Source organism: Macrobrachium nipponense, chromosome 27 (assembly GCF_015104395.2).
Source record: "Macrobrachium nipponense isolate FS-2020 chromosome 27, ASM1510439v2, whole genome shotgun sequence".
In the NCBI taxonomy this organism is placed as follows: domain Eukaryota; kingdom Metazoa; phylum Arthropoda; class Malacostraca; order Decapoda; family Palaemonidae; genus Macrobrachium; species Macrobrachium nipponense.
Genome location: NC_087216.1, coordinates 18,633,541 through 18,652,399, shown reverse-complemented (window position 1 = coordinate 18,652,399; position 18,859 = coordinate 18,633,541). Strand labels below are relative to the sequence as shown.

The 18,859-nt window shown below is 35.7% G+C and overlaps 1 protein-coding gene across 6 annotated transcripts in view; it reads right to left on the bottom strand.

The window, feature by feature from the left end:
* LOC135200885 (myocyte-specific enhancer factor 2-like) overlaps window positions 1-7,303 on the bottom strand; it is a 696,318-nt gene extending 689,015 nt beyond the window's left edge. For 2 of the 6 annotated variants that reach the window (XM_064229610.1, XM_064229608.1), the window contains exon 1: window positions 7,184-7,298. The gene's annotated coding sequence lies outside the window, so the exon portion shown is untranslated. Of the gene's footprint in view, window positions 1-7,183 lie in introns of all 6 variants that reach the window. The other 4 variants (XR_010311386.1, XM_064229613.1, XM_064229622.1 and 1 more) reach the window with 4 other exon arrangements.
* Window positions 7,304-18,859: the final 11,556 nt, after the last annotated feature.

Below are 18,859 nucleotides of genomic sequence, written 5' to 3'. Positions count from 1 at the left end.
GACTAAATTGCACCGCAATTTAAGGCGAAGTGATCACAGACCCAGTGATCTAAGTATAGGGAAGAACAGCAGGAGCGTAGATGAGCGATCTTCTCTCTCTCAAATGTATACATGCGAACACGTAACCCAAATGTGAAATTTAAATATCTCCGAGCCGAAGCCAGAACAATTTAAGCCACAAAACATTAATTCATACGAGTCAATGGATGTCAATATGACCCAAACATCACCTTGCACTTGCGTCAGGATTTATTGATGCAGTTGCCTATTATTTCAGAAATAAAAGCAGAGATAACACAGACATATTCTACACCCACCACCGTCATTTGAAGGAAAATTGTGCATAGCTGGTTGGAGTCAATCTAAATCATCTTCACTTTATTGCAGACTTCGTAAATGCTGCAAAATGCTTGTCATGCCGTTGATATCAAATTCAGAACAAGCAGAGAGGGTGACAGATGTGCTTACACAAACCAAAATAAAAATCTGAAAATAGGGAGTTCAGTTTAGGAATGGAGGTCAAAATGGTCGTTATCTTGCCAACAATGTCCCAAGCAAACCCGTTACACCCACTAAGACACCTCTTCTCGTAACTGCTCTTTGGAAATCAGTAAAACAAACCCATCTACTGCTGCTACTACTGTAGGGCTTGGAATTCTCCTCTTTTACGACATAGGCCTACTGCCTGCTTTGTGGTTTGAGAGAGAGAGAGAGAGAGAGAGAGAGAGAGAGAGAGAGAGAGCTATCAAAGTTAAACTCATATTAGGGCTGTTGGATTTCATTATAAAATTTATATCCGCTGCTCTACAAAACCTGCCCTAACAACGTCACCCTAAGTTTAAAAAGCATCAAAGGATTATTGCATATAAAAAAAATCAAATTAAATATAGGTCTAATCTAACTGTAGTTCCTTATGATTCAATGTAATATCTCAGAAGTACATTCTCTGCATCACAAGGTGTAATTTAGACCGGTGGTGAAGCATTATATGACAACTAAATTATATTATTCGTACAGCAACAAGAAAGTAATTTACACTAGCGATAACGTCATCAACGCTAACGGCAGAGATTTACAACAACGTAAACATTGCACCTTTTCAAAGCCAATAAATAACAAGGTAAAGAGAGAACTATTACCAACCATACAATAAGCAAGAATTACTATACACTCCTCTGATGAGTTCAGAAGAAGCGTCATCTGCGTTGCCCCACGATGCGTAACCTCGCGCCGTCGAAAAGGCAGGTTGTGGTAACGCTGCATACTGATGATTTACAACAAAAAGAGATGGATAGTAACGAGAGTTAGTGCTCTCTCTCTCTCTCTCTCTGATAAACGTAATACTGAATGAAAAAACAATATTCGTTCTCTCTCTCTCTTTGATTAAGGTAATTATGGTCAACAGCACTTTAAAAGGGTACCCTCTCTCTCTCTCTCTCTCTCTCTCTCTCTCTCTCTCTCTCTCCTACGGTATTAATGCAAAGTGCCTTGTTTTTAATCAAGAGGCCCAAAAACCCATAACGAAGTAGAACCCACACGATTGTGAATAGTAGCTATTCCAGGAAATCAAATTTACCCCTACAATAAAATGGCAAATCGTAGCGATAAACTAGACAATAAGGTATCCATCCCATACTGAATATGGCAACAGGAGACAAAATTCAGAGGTTTCACAGAAGCAATAGTAATGGCAAATCATAAATACTAAGTACATACGGTAATAAGAAGTTTATCTAGACGTGGCATGTATTTGAACAGGTGACCACCAAAGTACGTCAAATGAACGCCAGTGCAAAATTACAAAACTCCCCAATGTATATATCGCATTATATATATATATATATATATATATATATTATATTATATATATATATATAATAAAAGGAGCCCATAAAAACACCAAAATATAGAGAAAAAAGTACTATATTTCAGAGACTGTTACTAAATGCTTTAACTGACTTACATAAGAAATATCCTGTTCCCCGCAGATTCATGATAGCCATCCACTCGCTAAAAAGGTTAGATGTTATAATAAGTAGATCCGACAAAGACGGCAAAATCTTAATAATGGACAAAGACTTCTACCTCGACAAAATCAATCAGCTCCTTAGCGACACAAACACTTACGAAAAACTGACGAAAAATCCCCTCCAAAACGTTCCCACAGAATTTTTCGGAAAGTAAGATTAATTGGCCATGACAAAAAGAGTATTGAACTATTAGAGAAATTTAAAGTAATTAATCCTAAATTACCCTACTTTTATGGCCTTCCCAAAACTCACAAAGACAATCTTCCATTCAGACCCATCGTTTCATGTGCCGGAGCTTTCAATTACAAAATTTCTAAATGGTTAGCTGGCCTCCTTTTCCCCGTTTTTTATTTAGGCACTTTTTCTCCCAGTCACATTAAACATTCGGAAGATTTTGTCACAAATTCAAAGAAGCACATATACCACTTCACAACGTAAAATTATCCCCCTATCCAGATCATTTCCCATTGGCGCTTGACAAAATAATAAAGCGAGTTGAATTATGTACATCTAATAACGTATTTTCATTCGGGGAATCATTCTACAAGCAAAAATTCGGGTGTAGTATGGGTAGTCCTTTAAGTCCTGTTCTAGCCAATCTGTACATGGAATACTTTGAAACTACAGTAATAAATGCAATAAAACCCAAAAACATGCTGTGGATGAGATATGTGGATGATATCCTAACATTTAGGGATAATAGGTGGGGCAATTTTAATGAATTCCTCTCGAAATTAAACGCATTAGTGCCCAGCATCAAATTTAAAGTTGAATGGGAAACAGACAACAAAATTCCTTTTCTTAATGTTTCAATAATCAGAGATACGACAGAATACAAATTTACCATATACAGAAAACCAACGTTCTCACTTTCATACATTCACTACTTTAGCTATCACGACATTACTATCAAGATAGGTGTAGCTAGCAACCTGTTCTTAAGAGCCTTACGAATTTGTTCCCCAGAATTCCTGGAAAAAGAATTTGAACTAATTCGCAAGCAACTTTCGTCTTTAAAGTATCCTGACCATATAATTGAGAAAGCAATTCACAAAGCAAACGTAATTTTCTACCGACCCCCTAAAGACAAGACCAGAGATACACCCAACAATAAAATAAAAATTCCCCACCTGGACACGATTAAGAGAGTAACCCACCCCTCGGAAAATCTAACCCTTTTGTATTTATTTACCCAAACACCTTAGCCAAATCCCTGATTAACGTCCAACAAAAGACATCTCCCAAGGACTCTGGGGTATACGAAATCCCACATGCCAGGACTGTGACCAATCTTACCATCGGATTTCAAGGTAAATCACTTCCCCAGAGATTAATACAACACAAACGGTCAGTTAGGTATGGACAACAGAACTCGGCTATTTTCAACCATATAAATGAACATAACCATAGAATAAACTGGAATTTGTCACGTGTAATTTATAGCAGCAACTGCCGGTACAAGAGTCAAATGATGGAATCTGCCTTAATAAAAAGAGAGGCAGGTAATGAACATCTCAAAAGGAGCATGGATTTCAGATACGATCGACAAGGTTTTCATTCAAACCAACACTTAAGAAGATTAAAGGAAGATTATCAGCGGGGGGTGACCTAAATTGGCTTGCCTGTGGATGGACCTCTTGGTATAAATACCACCTTTTCTGTAAACTTTTCTCATTCATCTACCTGAAGAGGGAGACAGCAGTCTCTGAAATATAGTACTTTTTTCTCTATATTTTGGTGTTTTTATGGGCTCCTTTTATTAGATGGAATTCTGTTGTTACTGAACATTTTTACCAGTCATACATATCATATCATATATATATATATATATATATATATATATATATATATATATATATATATATATATATATATAATGCCTTTAAGAATTTGTATCACATCAAAGTGATTCATATTGTTAATAAGCCTAATAACATAATCTCCCTGATCAAAATTCAGCTTACCTCCTTTGGGTCAGCCAATAAAACTCTCAGCTTTGGACACTGTCGAAAAAGAACGAACGAAAATACAACTATACTACAAACAAACATTCGTAATGCAACGCTTTACCAAGCAAAAAATACTGCGGTCACCCTCATCACCTTGAATATAACGTTTTCTTTCAAACCAATAATCGTACATGCTCTTCTGGATAATACCAGGGGAGCTTGTGCAATCAGACTTAATAATAATAATAATAATAATAATAATAATAATAATAATAATAATAATAATAATAATAATAATAATAATAATAATAATAGGTATAAAAATACAAGTCTGCCAATAAGTACCATGCTCGTCAAATTATATTGTAGAGACAAAACACAAGTTACCCAAAAATCGCGTTAATATAACACGGTATAAGCACTACATTAGGCCTCTCTCTTGTTGTATCTTCGAACAGAGCAAAAAAGGTTTTCTTCCATATTATATATAGCTTCTCTTCATCTCCCTTGATATTTCTTACGCTCTGATTGTTACCAGCTTTTATATCTCTCCAGAGAGTACACGCTTGGAAAATATTTAATTTAATTTCTGTTACTCCATGGTCTTTGTACCATGGTCTTTGTATAGCCAACCGAGACGGTCTCGGTTAACAAATATTTGCAACAAATCTCGACAGGCAATCCGGGTATAAACGCTAATGATCAATAAATAGGCCCGATATCTAATGAATTAAGTAAAATCAATGGCATAAGAATTCAGGAGAACCAAAGACAGTAAATGATAAAACTAGGGGATCGATTAATACAAATGTGTGGAATCGAACGCTATTACAACCTCAATGGTTAGACTCCCTAAGTAACTAATAGAAGGAGCAGTACACTTTTTTTTTTTCTTTCTTTCTTTTTACCGCAGAGATTACACTTCGTAGCCTTATTTTTGGTAAAAACTAGTCACGCCTGCTTGTTAATGGGTTATTTATTTAAGCATCGAGCATCGTGTGGTGACTTGGCACATAGGCCGAGCAATTGGTTTCCGTGAACAAGCAATTATCCTCAAGTGAAAAAAAATGCATTTGACCGAGTAATGCCGGCTAATTCACAATTAATACGTTCTACCCATCAGTATATTTAATCAGTTCAATTTAAACATATATTAACTCATGCCAGTTGAGTTATAGTGTATTCCATATTCTAGTAACGAATTACTCCTAAAATGGCTTTCCTGGAAACAGTTAAAAGTTTAGAGCTATCATTGGCCTACACCACGTAGGCTAAATCCTATCGTTTGCCAGAACTACGGGAAGCCATCAGTTTTGCCCTGTTGGCACATCATTTATTTTGTTAAGAAATAAATTGACATATATACGAAAAATGGTATTCTACGTATGTTGCTCATCCAAATGCACATGCAACTGCGAAAGGTAACATCCGAATGTTGCAACCAGACAACCCATTAAGCAGTCAACAGCTCATAATCAAGAGTTTCCATCCGCTGACGCACTTTTTCAAGTTTTTCTGACTTTATGGTAAAAAAAGAACCATTATGTTATAAAAGCAGGTTAGACAATGCTACGGGAAACTTCCGTTAGTTTCTACCACTCGAACTGGTTACACATAAAACGTGAAACGAAACTTAAATGGATTATGCTACCAAATATATTAAAGTCTATCCACTAGACAAAGAAACGATATTAAGACCATGTGCGTTAGTAACGCCATGGACCGCGAGACGACATGATTGGTGCCCTTATCAGTGTTAATTAGCCATGTGACAGCGAGAGCACTGTCATCCACCAAATATAAGCCTACGGAACAGAGCGAGACGAAGCTATCGTGCATTCCACGTTAGTTTAACCCAATTTCCACTTACTAATTTCCATTCTAAAAAAACAATAAGCGTCTAAATCAACCGGGTGAAATCAAACCTCATTTCGAAACACCATATCAGGTAACAATATCATTCTATGGATATGTATGAGTTATAAGCCTAAATGTGAAGACACTGCCATTGGCACTAAAATCTCTCACGCATGGCGTTGCTTAATGTCACGTAATATTTTCGTTTTTATTCTTGAATATCTGTCGTCTTTCAATAGGCCTATTTCATTAAGTTAAACAGGATCGTTTCTGATTAAGTGCAATAATTAATTACTCACTGGCGAAATAAATCGAAATAACAAGCAATCAATCACTACGCAGAGAGAGAGAGAGAGAGAGAGAGAGAGAGAGAGAGAGAGAGAGAGAGAGAGAGAGAGAGCTTGTTTGAATCACCATTCCCCTTAAGCAAGAATGAGTCAGCACCTCCGTAAATATGAGATTCAATGCCCACAGTGCCATCCCCCTAATTGCTTCCAGGGCCACACCGACCACGCATGCCAATTTCCACTTGCCAATCACGCGTTCCATTGCAATCTATAGACTTGACAAGTACAATCTAAGACTTGCCAATCACGCATTCCGTAGCATTAAGCCAACTTGCCAACGACTGCAATCTAGGCTTGCTAATCGCACATTCCATTGCATTCTATAGACCTGACAACTAAAATCTAAGACTTGTCAATCACGCATTCCATTGCATTCTACCGACTTGCTAACAACTGCAATTCAATACTTGCCAATCACGCACTCGATTGTATTATACCGACTTGCCAACAACTGCAATCTAGACTGCCATTCACACATTCCATTAGGTACATTCTACCGACTTGCCAACAACTGCAGTCTAGGCTAGCCAACCACGCATTACATTGCGATATAATAGTAATACACCCATGCATTCTACTGACTTGCCAACTACTGCAATCTAGTCCAGCTAACAACGCATGCCACTGCAATCTATAGACTTGCCAATGACATTCCACCCCACATCACACGTCAAATAAAATTAGGCCTATTGAGTCACTCGGTTACAGGTGTACGCAACGCGGCGCTGGATTAGCGCCGTGTCCTTTCGAATAGAGTCAAGGAGCGCCGTCCTAAAGATCCCAATTTATTCCTCGAAATATACAATAAAATCGGCGCATGGCTCTCTACTACTACTACTTCTGTAACTGCATCTCCCCATCAACCTTCGCAGCAGACAGAAACCGCCTTCTTATCCGCCGATCGAGCATTTCCAGCCGGTGCCGGATGTACGTAACGGCAACAGCCGACACGGTTCCCCAACCTCCTGCCCAGAAAGTCACTCTCGAAATGCTCACTTACCGTAAATTCGATGTCTATTTTTAGAACGGAGGCAGAGCGTTCCAACAACCATTCCCACAACAACAAGAACAGCTGGCCGATGACGTCACATATCCCGCCGCCAAGGTCTCTCCCTCCGTCAACTAGTTCGATTAAGACTCCATAACATTGGAAAATCAGGCCTAGTCAAGATTATGAATGTAAACAGAACATAGTCTTTACAATATCTAACGCTTACACCTATTTCATATGTATTAAATATTAAATTGTTATTGAAATATGACATTCTGCATTATGGGAGGGACAGAACTATGACGTAATCAGCGCGCAACAGGTAGTTGTCAGTATGCAAGTTTTCCCATGTCTTCCACCTTCCCGGAGTTGCATTGAAATGAATTATTTATCAAATCTTGTTACTTAACAGATAACAGAAACTCATTTTATACATCGAATCATGTCGGGATAAGGGGACCCACTATTTTCCAAGAACATATCTAATTTATACATATATATAATATATACATATATAATTATATATAATATATATATTATATATATATTATATTATATATATATATATATATATATCAGTGATATAATATTGTCTTTAAAAATAATGGATTCGCTCATCTTAACACAATCATTAGAAGAAACCCAGCCTGACTTACATTCAAGAAAATTATCCGAATTTCCACTTGTCACACGGGCAGCAGGTGTCAAAGATAAACAACAGAAGTTCGAGCCATGTTACAGTAAATGTGTTATTCCTAGGGAACTCTACATGATTATTATTATACTTTAACAATACATCAATAAGGAAATGGCGATAATGGAAGCAAATAAACACTCCGTGACAACTCTTGTTATAAGTGAGTTGCAGACGCGGAATGGGCGGGACGTACGACAGGTGACTGACTGATGGCGAGGTGCTTAGTTATGTAACAGGGGGCGGTGAGAATTCTTTGTCACATCGCTGCACTTTTTCGAAAACTCAGAAACATTTTTTGATCGTGAGCAATTATGTACAAGCAGCCTTTTTGCTCCTTTTAATTTTGATTATTCAGATTCTGCTACAATGATGCTGAAATTAAATTGATTTAAAATTTGTTCGATTATGCTCAAGTCTTTACAAATACCGCATTATACTATGGTGGCTAAAATGAGCCATGGATTTTACCACTTCAATTCATCCTCATGTTTTTAAACTAGAAATTTTCTTAAAACACACACACATACATACATACACACACACACACACACACACACACACACATATATATATATATATATATATATATATATATATATATATATATGTGTGTGTGTGTGTGTCGTGTGTGTGTGTGAGAGAGAGAGAGAAGAGAGAGAGAGTAGAGAGAGAGAGAGAGAGCACTATTTCCTATGGACGGGCAACTTGATAATCTTGTATTAGCGTAGCTACTGGAGTGACGGAATAGTTGCAATTCTGCAACACTATCTCATCCTTGAATGCCAACATGTTTCCTTAATATTTGATCAAAATTGTTGGCTTGTTCAATATTAATAATTATTCAATTGTTCCATATACTACACTTCTTGAAAATTGCATTTACTTTTTCCGCTTGAATGGCTGGTAGCCTACTACATGTATTCAGCATTCTATATAGATTGCCCAGTTATGTTATATTTGAATATAGAGCTGAATATAGAATTTAGGCCAAAGGCCCAGCACTGGGACCTATCAGATCATTCAGCGCTGAAATGGAAATTGACAGTAAAAGTTATGAAAGGTGTAACAAGAGGAAAACCTCAAAGCAGTTTCACTATGAATCAAGCATTGTGAGATGGTGGAGAGTAAGATGGAGAAAGAGAATATGAAATGAGGTTCAGTAAAAGGAACAAAAGTGGTTGCAGCTAGGGCCCGAAGACACGCTGCAATGAGAGAACCTTAAGTAATGCCTATATTGCACCCCATGAGGTCCACTGACGGCACTAACCCCCTACGGAGCAGTTATGTTATCCAACGTGGTACTTGTGATACTAACTTTCCTAGTTTATTGGTTGGGCTAACCGGTAACCATAACCATGTCATTAAGCAGCAATTTATATAACTGAAATCGTGTACTACGAGAATACACATGACAGCAATAATTGTAGAACTGAAGCACTGTAACAACCAACCAGAGCAGTTCATAAAAAAAAAAAAAATCCGAAAACACTGGAGGCTTATGTTAATAAAGTTTTAAAGAACACTATACTGTTTTTTATTTTTTTCATCTGTCCACCCGCCTGTGGTGTTTGCGTATGGTAACACTGCGTCCCGGGCTTTAGATAGTTACGCTATGTTTAAGTTTTAGGTAAATAAAAGGATATCTGGGTGTACATTTGCAACTAAAAAGTGTTTTAATAATTTACTGTATCAAATTACACCTTAATATTCAAAATAGTATATTGTTATTAGTGTTGAATGTAAGCTGAATGTAGCTATCTAAAGCCCAGAACGCAGGGATACCATACGCAACCACCACAGGCGGGTGGACAGATGAAAAAAAGAAAAAAAACAAACAAACAAGAGTATAGGTCTACTTAACGACTCGCGTTCGACCATTTTTACGGGTATCCACGGTAAGCATAACCTCGACCTTTGTGTGTTTGTAAGCCATTACAGACGCTACTTGTTTCTGCTCAAAGTGACTTATAAGTAAGGTGGCCAGAATTCTTAGTCAAAATCCGGGGACATTTTTGGTTCAGAGGCGTAAAAACCTCCAAACCATGACGTCTTTTCGTCATTGAAACACTAAAACGGGGACACGACTGCAGCATTCAAAGGTTTCTCTCACCCTTTTTATCCTAAATTGCAATGAAATTGAAAAAATAATCAACTGATTAACATCGAGTTATTTCTCTGATCAAAGTAGCAGAGATAAAAATGAGCACTGGATTCCGTTCCCTATAATTATAAACTGAAGTAATAGGCCTACCAAGTAGGCTGCTTACTTTTTAAAGACGGGTAGGCCTATATATGGTTAGTGTTTTGTTAGTTTAGTTGCCATTTGATTAGAGCTCAAGACACCGATGCTATTTGGTACTACAAATCTAGCATGGAATGGAATATGGAATTTAGGCCAAAGTCCCAGCACTGGGACCAATGAGGTCATTCAGCGCTGAAACGGAAACTGAGAATAGAAAGATTCGAAAGTTGTAAAGGAGGAAAACATCGCAGTTGTACAAGGAAACAATCGTTAGGTGAGGGTGGATAGCAAGTTGGAAGAAAGAGGATATGAATGGATGTACAGTAAATGGAATAAAATGGGTTGCAGCTAAGGGCCGAAGGGACGCTGCAAAGAACCTTAAGTGATGACTCACAGTGCACCGCGTGAGACGCACTGACGGCGCTACCGACCTACGGAGTAAATCTGGCATGAAATGTGAAAACTGTAGTCGCTCTGCGCAAACTTGTGACAAATTTACCAAACGGGAAATTTATTGGGAGGACCGTTGTCTATTAACTAACTTTCCTTCAAATCAACCGCAAATTTGTGCTCGTTTGAGCTTGCCTACTCGGCTGCCGTCACTAAGTGGTATCTCAACATCTACTGTTATTTACGCTTTTTTAGGGGCCTGCAAACCTTCTTGAATATCTTATATACGACCTAAATCATGGTAGGTTCAGAATTAATGACTACTTACCAATGATTGAACAGTATTTAAATGATCTACGGGCGAAACACCGCTGGATGGCGGGAAATTGAGTTTTAATGTTCTTGGAAGGTAATCCTCGTAAATCATGCCATGGAAGGCAGTTTACATTTCTTTAGTTATATAAATTGTACAGTGCGAGTAGTACGGTGTGCAACTATATACAGTCTGGTAAACATTTTTTTTCTTATTTTTGTATTCCAATTTCGGATCTTTCAGTCACAGTGAAAACGGGGACTGGGACGTCTGGTTTCCCTAATATTAAGTATACTAAAATTTGCTAAATTCGTTCACCTTCTAGTAACCAGATGAAGTGTAAGCTAAATAAATAAAAGCTTGGTGCTATTAACCAATAATAACATTCATACGTAGTTGACCTACTATATGTATTTTTTAAGAGAAAATTTTTGTAATGACAAAATATCAAGAGTCTATTGAACCCTCTCTAACAGCATTAATGGGTGATGAAAAACCAAATTAGTTTACTTACAGTCTGTGACATGCCATGAAAACTGGGCTGTTCTTCAACTTGACACGATAACGTTCACATGAGTTGACTTAAGTTCCTGCTTTGCATACACGAGATAAACACCGGGGCAGAAAATCCCTACATTAGCTGCTTCGTAACCAAACACAAAAGGGCCCATCAGCTGCATATTAAATCATTAAACCACCTACTCCCACAAAGGCATTTGTTCCTTGCGTAACAGGGCTTCTTTGCAGTACCTCATTCATGTAGTGTCCTGCACTTTCTTCCTCTCCTTCTCCCTCCAAAGAGCATCTGACACCATGGAACATTGAAGCACTGGGACCTATGAGGTCATTCAGCGATGGAGGTAATTGAGCTAGGTAGGTTTGACAGGCATAAAACCTTGCAGTTGCATTATGAAATAAATTGTTGGAAAATGGATAACAAGATGGAAGGAAGTTAATGTTAATGAAAGTACTTTAAAAGGAATGAAAGAGGTTGTAGCTAGGGATTGAAAGGGCGATGGCACTACCAGACTACGGGAGTTCTAAAGGCGATGGAAATATATCCAACCCATCTCCAACTTCATCACAAACTCCTCCTCATATGAACTTGACAATTTCCGTTATTTTGTTTGTATGGTTTTTACGTTGCATGGAACCAGTGGTTATTCAGCAATGGGACCAATGGCTTTACGTGACTTCCGAACCACGTCGAGAGTGAACTTATACCAAGCTATCAGACTCCTAATATTCTCCATAGGGTTTTCTCTCAAACTAAAATCTTTATACTGTTTCTTCGTCATACCATGTTTCATAGCTGTGTAGCGACACAGATCTTAGTCTAATCATGCTTTTGTAAGGAATTTCAGCCAATGTGACATGCAGCTTTTCTAGGCTTTCACTAAATTCAGGATAGAGAGAATATAAATAACTGAAATATTCAACCTCATAAATAATTTCTCCATCTAGTGTTATATCATTCCTTTAAGCTTATCCTTTCCTAATTACACCTGTTTATTTAGAATTGCATTCCCCATGCAGAATAATAACCACATTCATTGAACTGAATACTATTTAGAATTTTGGTCATGATGTAAAAAGCAAAACAACAAATATAACTAGCTACAACAATTACACAAAGGCAAGCAATGACAACAAATCTGGGTATGTAATTATTCTCATGCCCCACATGGGGAGATGCACCCTAATCACGACCTCAGCTAATTCTTGAGTACACTTTTGGGGTTAATCAATTCAATTTCATGAGTGGTTATTATGTAAAGCCTTTTTAACCGAGAACTCAAGAAAACAACAAGTACTAATAGTACGTATATGAAATTAATATCAATCACCGCAACAAACAGCTCCATCTCATAGAAAGTTTCTTCTTTAGTTTTTTTTTTTTTAAAGCCATGAGCCAACTTTAAAGTCTCATCCTGAATACATACCACAATATCAAAATTTTTTGAGTAATAACTAAAAGGCAGAAAAAGGTAAATGAAAAACATTTTTTCTTCTAAAATTTTATACATACCCGGTATTGACATATATCTTGCATCCTTTGTATATTTTCATTAGTATTTTCATACTAAACCTATAACTTATACATTTACCTTAGGTTTTCCTTCTATAAAAAAGTATATTGAACAATATACAAGCTTGCAATGATTTCTCATTTAGGAATGGAAATTTGGTTTTATAAATGTGCTATACTCCTTCAATTTTCTGATCATTACTTGAATATATTTAACAAAGCGTTTTTAGCTAATAAAATTCTCTATTAAAAATATGTATATTACATTTGGTCAGTTACATTAGAAATGGCCAAAAGGTAAAGACAGGTGATACCGTTTTTAAAAATTTCAAGCTGAAAGCTCTAAGAAATAGTACCCCTTATGTTTTACCAACTTTTCATTATACATAAATATAATACATCATCCTTTCCATCTGTGCATACAACTACAACTCCACACCAACCTAGTTCAAAACATACAGTATATCCCTTCACACTTCAATACATCATGTATTCATCCTTAAATTAGCTTTGTATCTACAAAACCAATAATTCTGCGTATGACCAACTGCCTTGTTTTCAACAAGTGTCAACAGGAAGAAAAATGTTAACAAAGTAAATGTCTTTAGAAAAAAAAAAGTATAAAAAACAGAAAAGCTCTCGGAAGAGACATGTTATGACTTAGTCCAGTTTCCATAATTTTACTACCACATGCTGTTCTGAACTAAAAGATTTCATCTGTGACTTTAGAATATTTCTTGACAAACTGAAGTTATGAAATGTGAATAGAAACAGACCAAGCTAGTCATGAAATTGTTGGTTTTAAATGTTTTACAATCATTTTTCACATTCACAACAGCATTCCAATGTTTATTGGTGGGACATTACTTCGTCAACAGCCTGATGAGAAATCAAAATATTAAGAAGCAAATAATTCAAAGTCCATGGCATTTGAAATCACCAAAACAATTTTTATCTTACCCCTGAGGATGTAATGGAATCCAAATAAGAGGAAATTATTACCTGGAGGTGTAATATGAATTTTATTTTAAAACTAAGGAAATTATTAACTAGACGGGAAGGATCAATTCTATTTTATAACTAAGAGGAATGAATTGCCTGGAAGCAAAGTATAATTTGATTTTAAAACCAAGTCGCTTAAAGACTTTACTGTGATGCAAATCCCAAAATTTCCATGAATACACAATCCCAATACTAGGAGATCCCATGAAATTAGATGCTGATACTATGCATAATACATATAATTACAGAAAACGTGGTAACCTCCCAAAAAACCCCTTTGAAAGGATTTCAAATTAATAAACAAAAACAAAACAAAAAATGCAGTTTTAACACAGACGCATTACAAGTTATAAATTCCTTAAAATCAACTGCACAGTGGGAAGGATACACAGAATGCTAACCAATTAATCAGAGAAATGTCTGCCTTACAATATTTGTTGTAACATTCATTTCTTTAGATTATTGAATAAGTAATAACTAAAAAAAATCTAATTAGTATCTTATGTCTCTTGCTATCTCAGGAATTTTGTTTGAGATACTTTTGTAATTTGAACACCTTTTCAACATTTTATGAAATGTGCAAATTTAAATACTTTTAACAAAACAAAAAATTTAACTACTGTATAGTCTACATATATTATAAATACAATTCATAAACTAAGAGCACCTCATTTTTGTTTACATATTGCACAAATAGACATAAAATCTTTAGTACAAAATTGAAGATAAAATAGACTTAAAAGAAAAATAAAAGGAACTGTAATGCTGTAAAAAAAAACAAAAAATAGAACTTGTATAAAATCTGACTGGCATAGTCTGCTACTTTCCACAGGCTGATTCCTTGAGATGGATAAAGCAAAATACCTTAGTAATCGAGCATTCAAGAGTCAAGCATGATTATATCTTAACCAAACTAATGGTTTCTAAAGCATAATTTTTCAACATACTCTGTAAAATTGTGGTATGAGTTGATATACCTAAATAAAGAGCCATAAAATTCAAACATGGATTTTGAAAAGTTCAACCAAACTGCAAAATGCAGTAAGTCTATGGACAATTTGAGTTATTACAATTTCACTTGAAGTTCACTACTTCAAGTCCTTTCATTTGATAATAAAGTTAATACAATAACATGATTATTCAATCTACACAGTATACACTGGCTCGATGTATAACATAAAAATATTACTTACTGTAATGACAGATCGCACACTGGAAAACTTAATAAAGATTTGAGAAATCCAATAGAAACATTGTCTATCAGATAAATTACTAATTAAAGTATTCATTCCACTCACCTCCAATAATTTAAAAAATTCAGTCATCTGAAAAATAATTTACAACACAACATCCAAACTGGAAAAAAGAAACAGCAAGGAAATGAAAATGAACACTGATTTTGGAGCACTGCTCCATCCACAACACCAATTTTAGTGTGTCTACTATGCAATCTAAGTTACTAATAAAAGTAAATGAAAACAAGACTGTATTTGGTTTTCAAATACAATTTCAAAGTGCAAAAGCGAACAGAATGACCAGGAAGTCATACCGTAAGTTTCTGTATTTAGTTGATAATCTCAATTGTCAGCACACTTGAAACAGTGAATGGATTTAGCAAAACAAAATCCTTTCCTCCTTTGAACTGTATTTGTAATATTGTGATAAGAAATTCAAATATTATTACCCAATCTGTTTTTAATATCATGTTAAGATACTAAAAAAGAATTAGTTGAAATATTACATTAGAATTGGTAACTAATCATATTAAAAGTGTAGTTTTGAAAGAAACTATTCCCATGTGATTAGTTTTCCCTATTCAATTCCACATTATGGAAAGATTTTTTAAAAGCTTAGTATGGTAAATACCTGTTTTCGATGAAGTGAAATGAATAGAATGATTTTCCTTCAAAGACAGATAAGGTTAAACTTGCAGATTTTGGTACACATTAAAAACAAATATTTTGTAATTCTGATACCTGTAAGAAATAATCTTTAATACATAGCTACTTCAGTCTATTCTTTTTTTCACTAAAACAAAACTACCACTGTCAGTTGTTTATGAAGCAAAGCTGAAATCTTATTTCTGACAAATTAATTCGACTCATTACAATGTCCTGCAAATACCAAATATTATGCAAATCTTGAAAAATCTGCCTACAACACAATTTATGTATGCATACATACATAAATATAATTTTGAAAACTTATCTGATAAAAGTTAAACTTGGATAAATATTTGGAGGAAATTTTAATATATCATGTCACAGGGTATGATGCTTTCAATGGATACCTATACATATACAACTGGCTGCATTTAGGCCTGGTACAGAAAGTATCTAGCATAGATGAAGTTGTTTACCGAGTCTGCCAAGTTACCTGTAGACCTCTTTATGGTGATCAATATTTATATTTTTTCTAAGCATAACTGGTAGAAGCAAAGTAAGAACTGAGGGCAGCGCCATAAAGCTCAGGCAAGCATTAAATGGACTACATCTTAACCAACTTAAGTTTGGAACTTCTTGATGCCGAAACGAATCTGAAATTTTCATACTAATTACTATCTTTTCAGTGGTTTTTTTTAAGAGTACAATACGAATGAAATCTCTAGCAGTAAGGTCTGAGAACATTTTCACATATTACTAAATGACAAATCCTATGAACAGCAAATAGGAAGTATTCTATTGGTAAAAACTTATGAACTTAATGATGAAACTTACCAGCCATCTTCTTCAGAACAAATTGCATATTCCATATTTTTTAGAATCTGTAATAGTTTTCCAGACACATTATCCTACAGAAAACTTTTAAATTGTGTACTAATCTTTTACCACTTATGGTTGTTAATCTCTTACTATATAGCAACTATAGAAAAGTAAACAAGTGTACAAGTAATTAGTCTTGGGCAAAAACTTACATTTGTTCAAGTCTCTCTGTCATTAGGAGACAAGTCTGCTTATTAGTCTCTCCCTTCTAATAATATTTGATTTCAAACTGGAAAATGCTCTTTTGGAATCTCTTTTATTTCTTTTAACTTGAAAGACTGCAACCACAACTAACCACCATCCAAGATGATGACCATAGTATATGATGGAATCAAATGTTCAGTGCCAGTTTTATGAAGTAGCCACATGAAGCTAAATCAACTTACATAAGTTTATGCCATGATATAATATATACATAGGATAAAGCCATTTAAAAGCTTTAAAATAGGGGTAATATTACCATAGTACAGGACATTTGACTGTAATATTTCCGGTGGTAAGAACAGCAATGCTGTATGGTACGGAAACAGCAAGCATGAGAAAAGCAGAGCAGAAGAAGATGGATGTGGCAGAAATGAGAATGCTTAGGTGGATGTCTGGGGTAACAAGAGTGGATAGGATCAGAAATGACTACATAAGGGGGGTCAACTAAGGCTGGTGGAAGTATCAAAGAAAGTGCAGGAGGGGAGGCTGAGATGGTATGGACATCCTGTTGAGGAGAGATGAGGACCACGCTGGGAGACGGTACTATGGGAGTGGAGGTGAAGGAAGAAGAAAGAGAGGGAGACCAAGAAAGAGAGTGGAGGACTGTGTGAGAGAGATTTACATGAGAAGGGAATTTGATGAGGCAGAAGTGCAAGATAGAAATAGATGGAAACGGCTCATCCGAAACGGCGACCCCATATAAAAATGGGAAAAAGCTGGGAAGAAGAAGAAGAAGAAGATTTGGCTGCATGGCAGTACTACTTCAAGGTGTTGGGCAGCCAATTCAAGCTTGAGCTTTTATCAGTGTTATTTGTAGTGTCATGTTTGCACTGAATTTCTCTCTTTAATCATTAGCCCTGTGGCTCTGAAGTTTCCAATGCTAGTGCTACTCAGAAATACTACTTATCCATTGGAAAATGAGATGGCTTATGATAAAAGAACAAAAATGGTAAAATGATTGCCATCATAGATGTGGAGCACATCACCCATCAGGTACTAGATATAGTATAGTACATACATTTCATATTTTTCTTTCCATTCTTTATATTATGCATAAATTTATTAAAATGACAGTAAAATGATTAACTACACTATGACTTAGTGTAAATAGTAGCACCATTATAAAGTTGCTTATATGGGTGTATAGGGCGTCTTCGTCCTTTTTTTTTTTAAGGACTTATTTCCCTTGTCCTTTTTTTTAAAGTGCTTATTTGCCTTGGGTCATTTTTTAACTTGTATCATGTCTTAGAACAAATGAACAATGTAGCGTGAACTTTACTGTACATGTTTTTCCACAAGCCACCATTTTAGGAATTACGATTTTTGGATATAGTATGTATCTTTTAAATATGACAAATTTTCAATCAATCTATATTTTTCATAACTAACAAACCTGAGGTCTTAACATTAGGATAAATACTTAGCGCCAGCTGGAAACTGGTAAAGTTAAAAAATTGTGTACGCAAGGGACTATTGGCATCTGTGCTTGGTCACAAGTCATGTGGAGCCACTCACATACTTTAACTTGTGACCATTAGTTATTCTTCCAACCCAGGTTAGTTGTTAGAGGGTGGTTGGAGGTGGGCCTTTGTATGTTAAGACCTCAGGTTTGTTAGTTATGAAAAATACAAATTGATTAAAAATTTGTCATTTGTTCATATACGAAACAAACCTTCGGTCTTAACATTAGGATAGACTTACTTTTGGTGGGAGGTAAGTACTATTAACCAACTGGAAGTTTGCCACCTTTGATCAGTTTTCTGAGTAGCAGTATTCTACAAAACAACTGACCAGTATTTGAGAATCTAAGATATATATGAATATCATAGAGTTCAGATTAGGAACAACATGGAATTGCTATAAGCTGTAATATAGCTAGGAGATATTCAAGTGTAGGCTATTAATACTGGGTCATCAGAAAGGGCAAACCTCCAAACCACCTGTTAAGGTGCTGCAGCATGTAAAAATGTTTACAGGCCTGAATACCATAGATTTTATTTGTCACTATACTCTGAAAAATAAACCACTGAAATAATAATGGCAGCA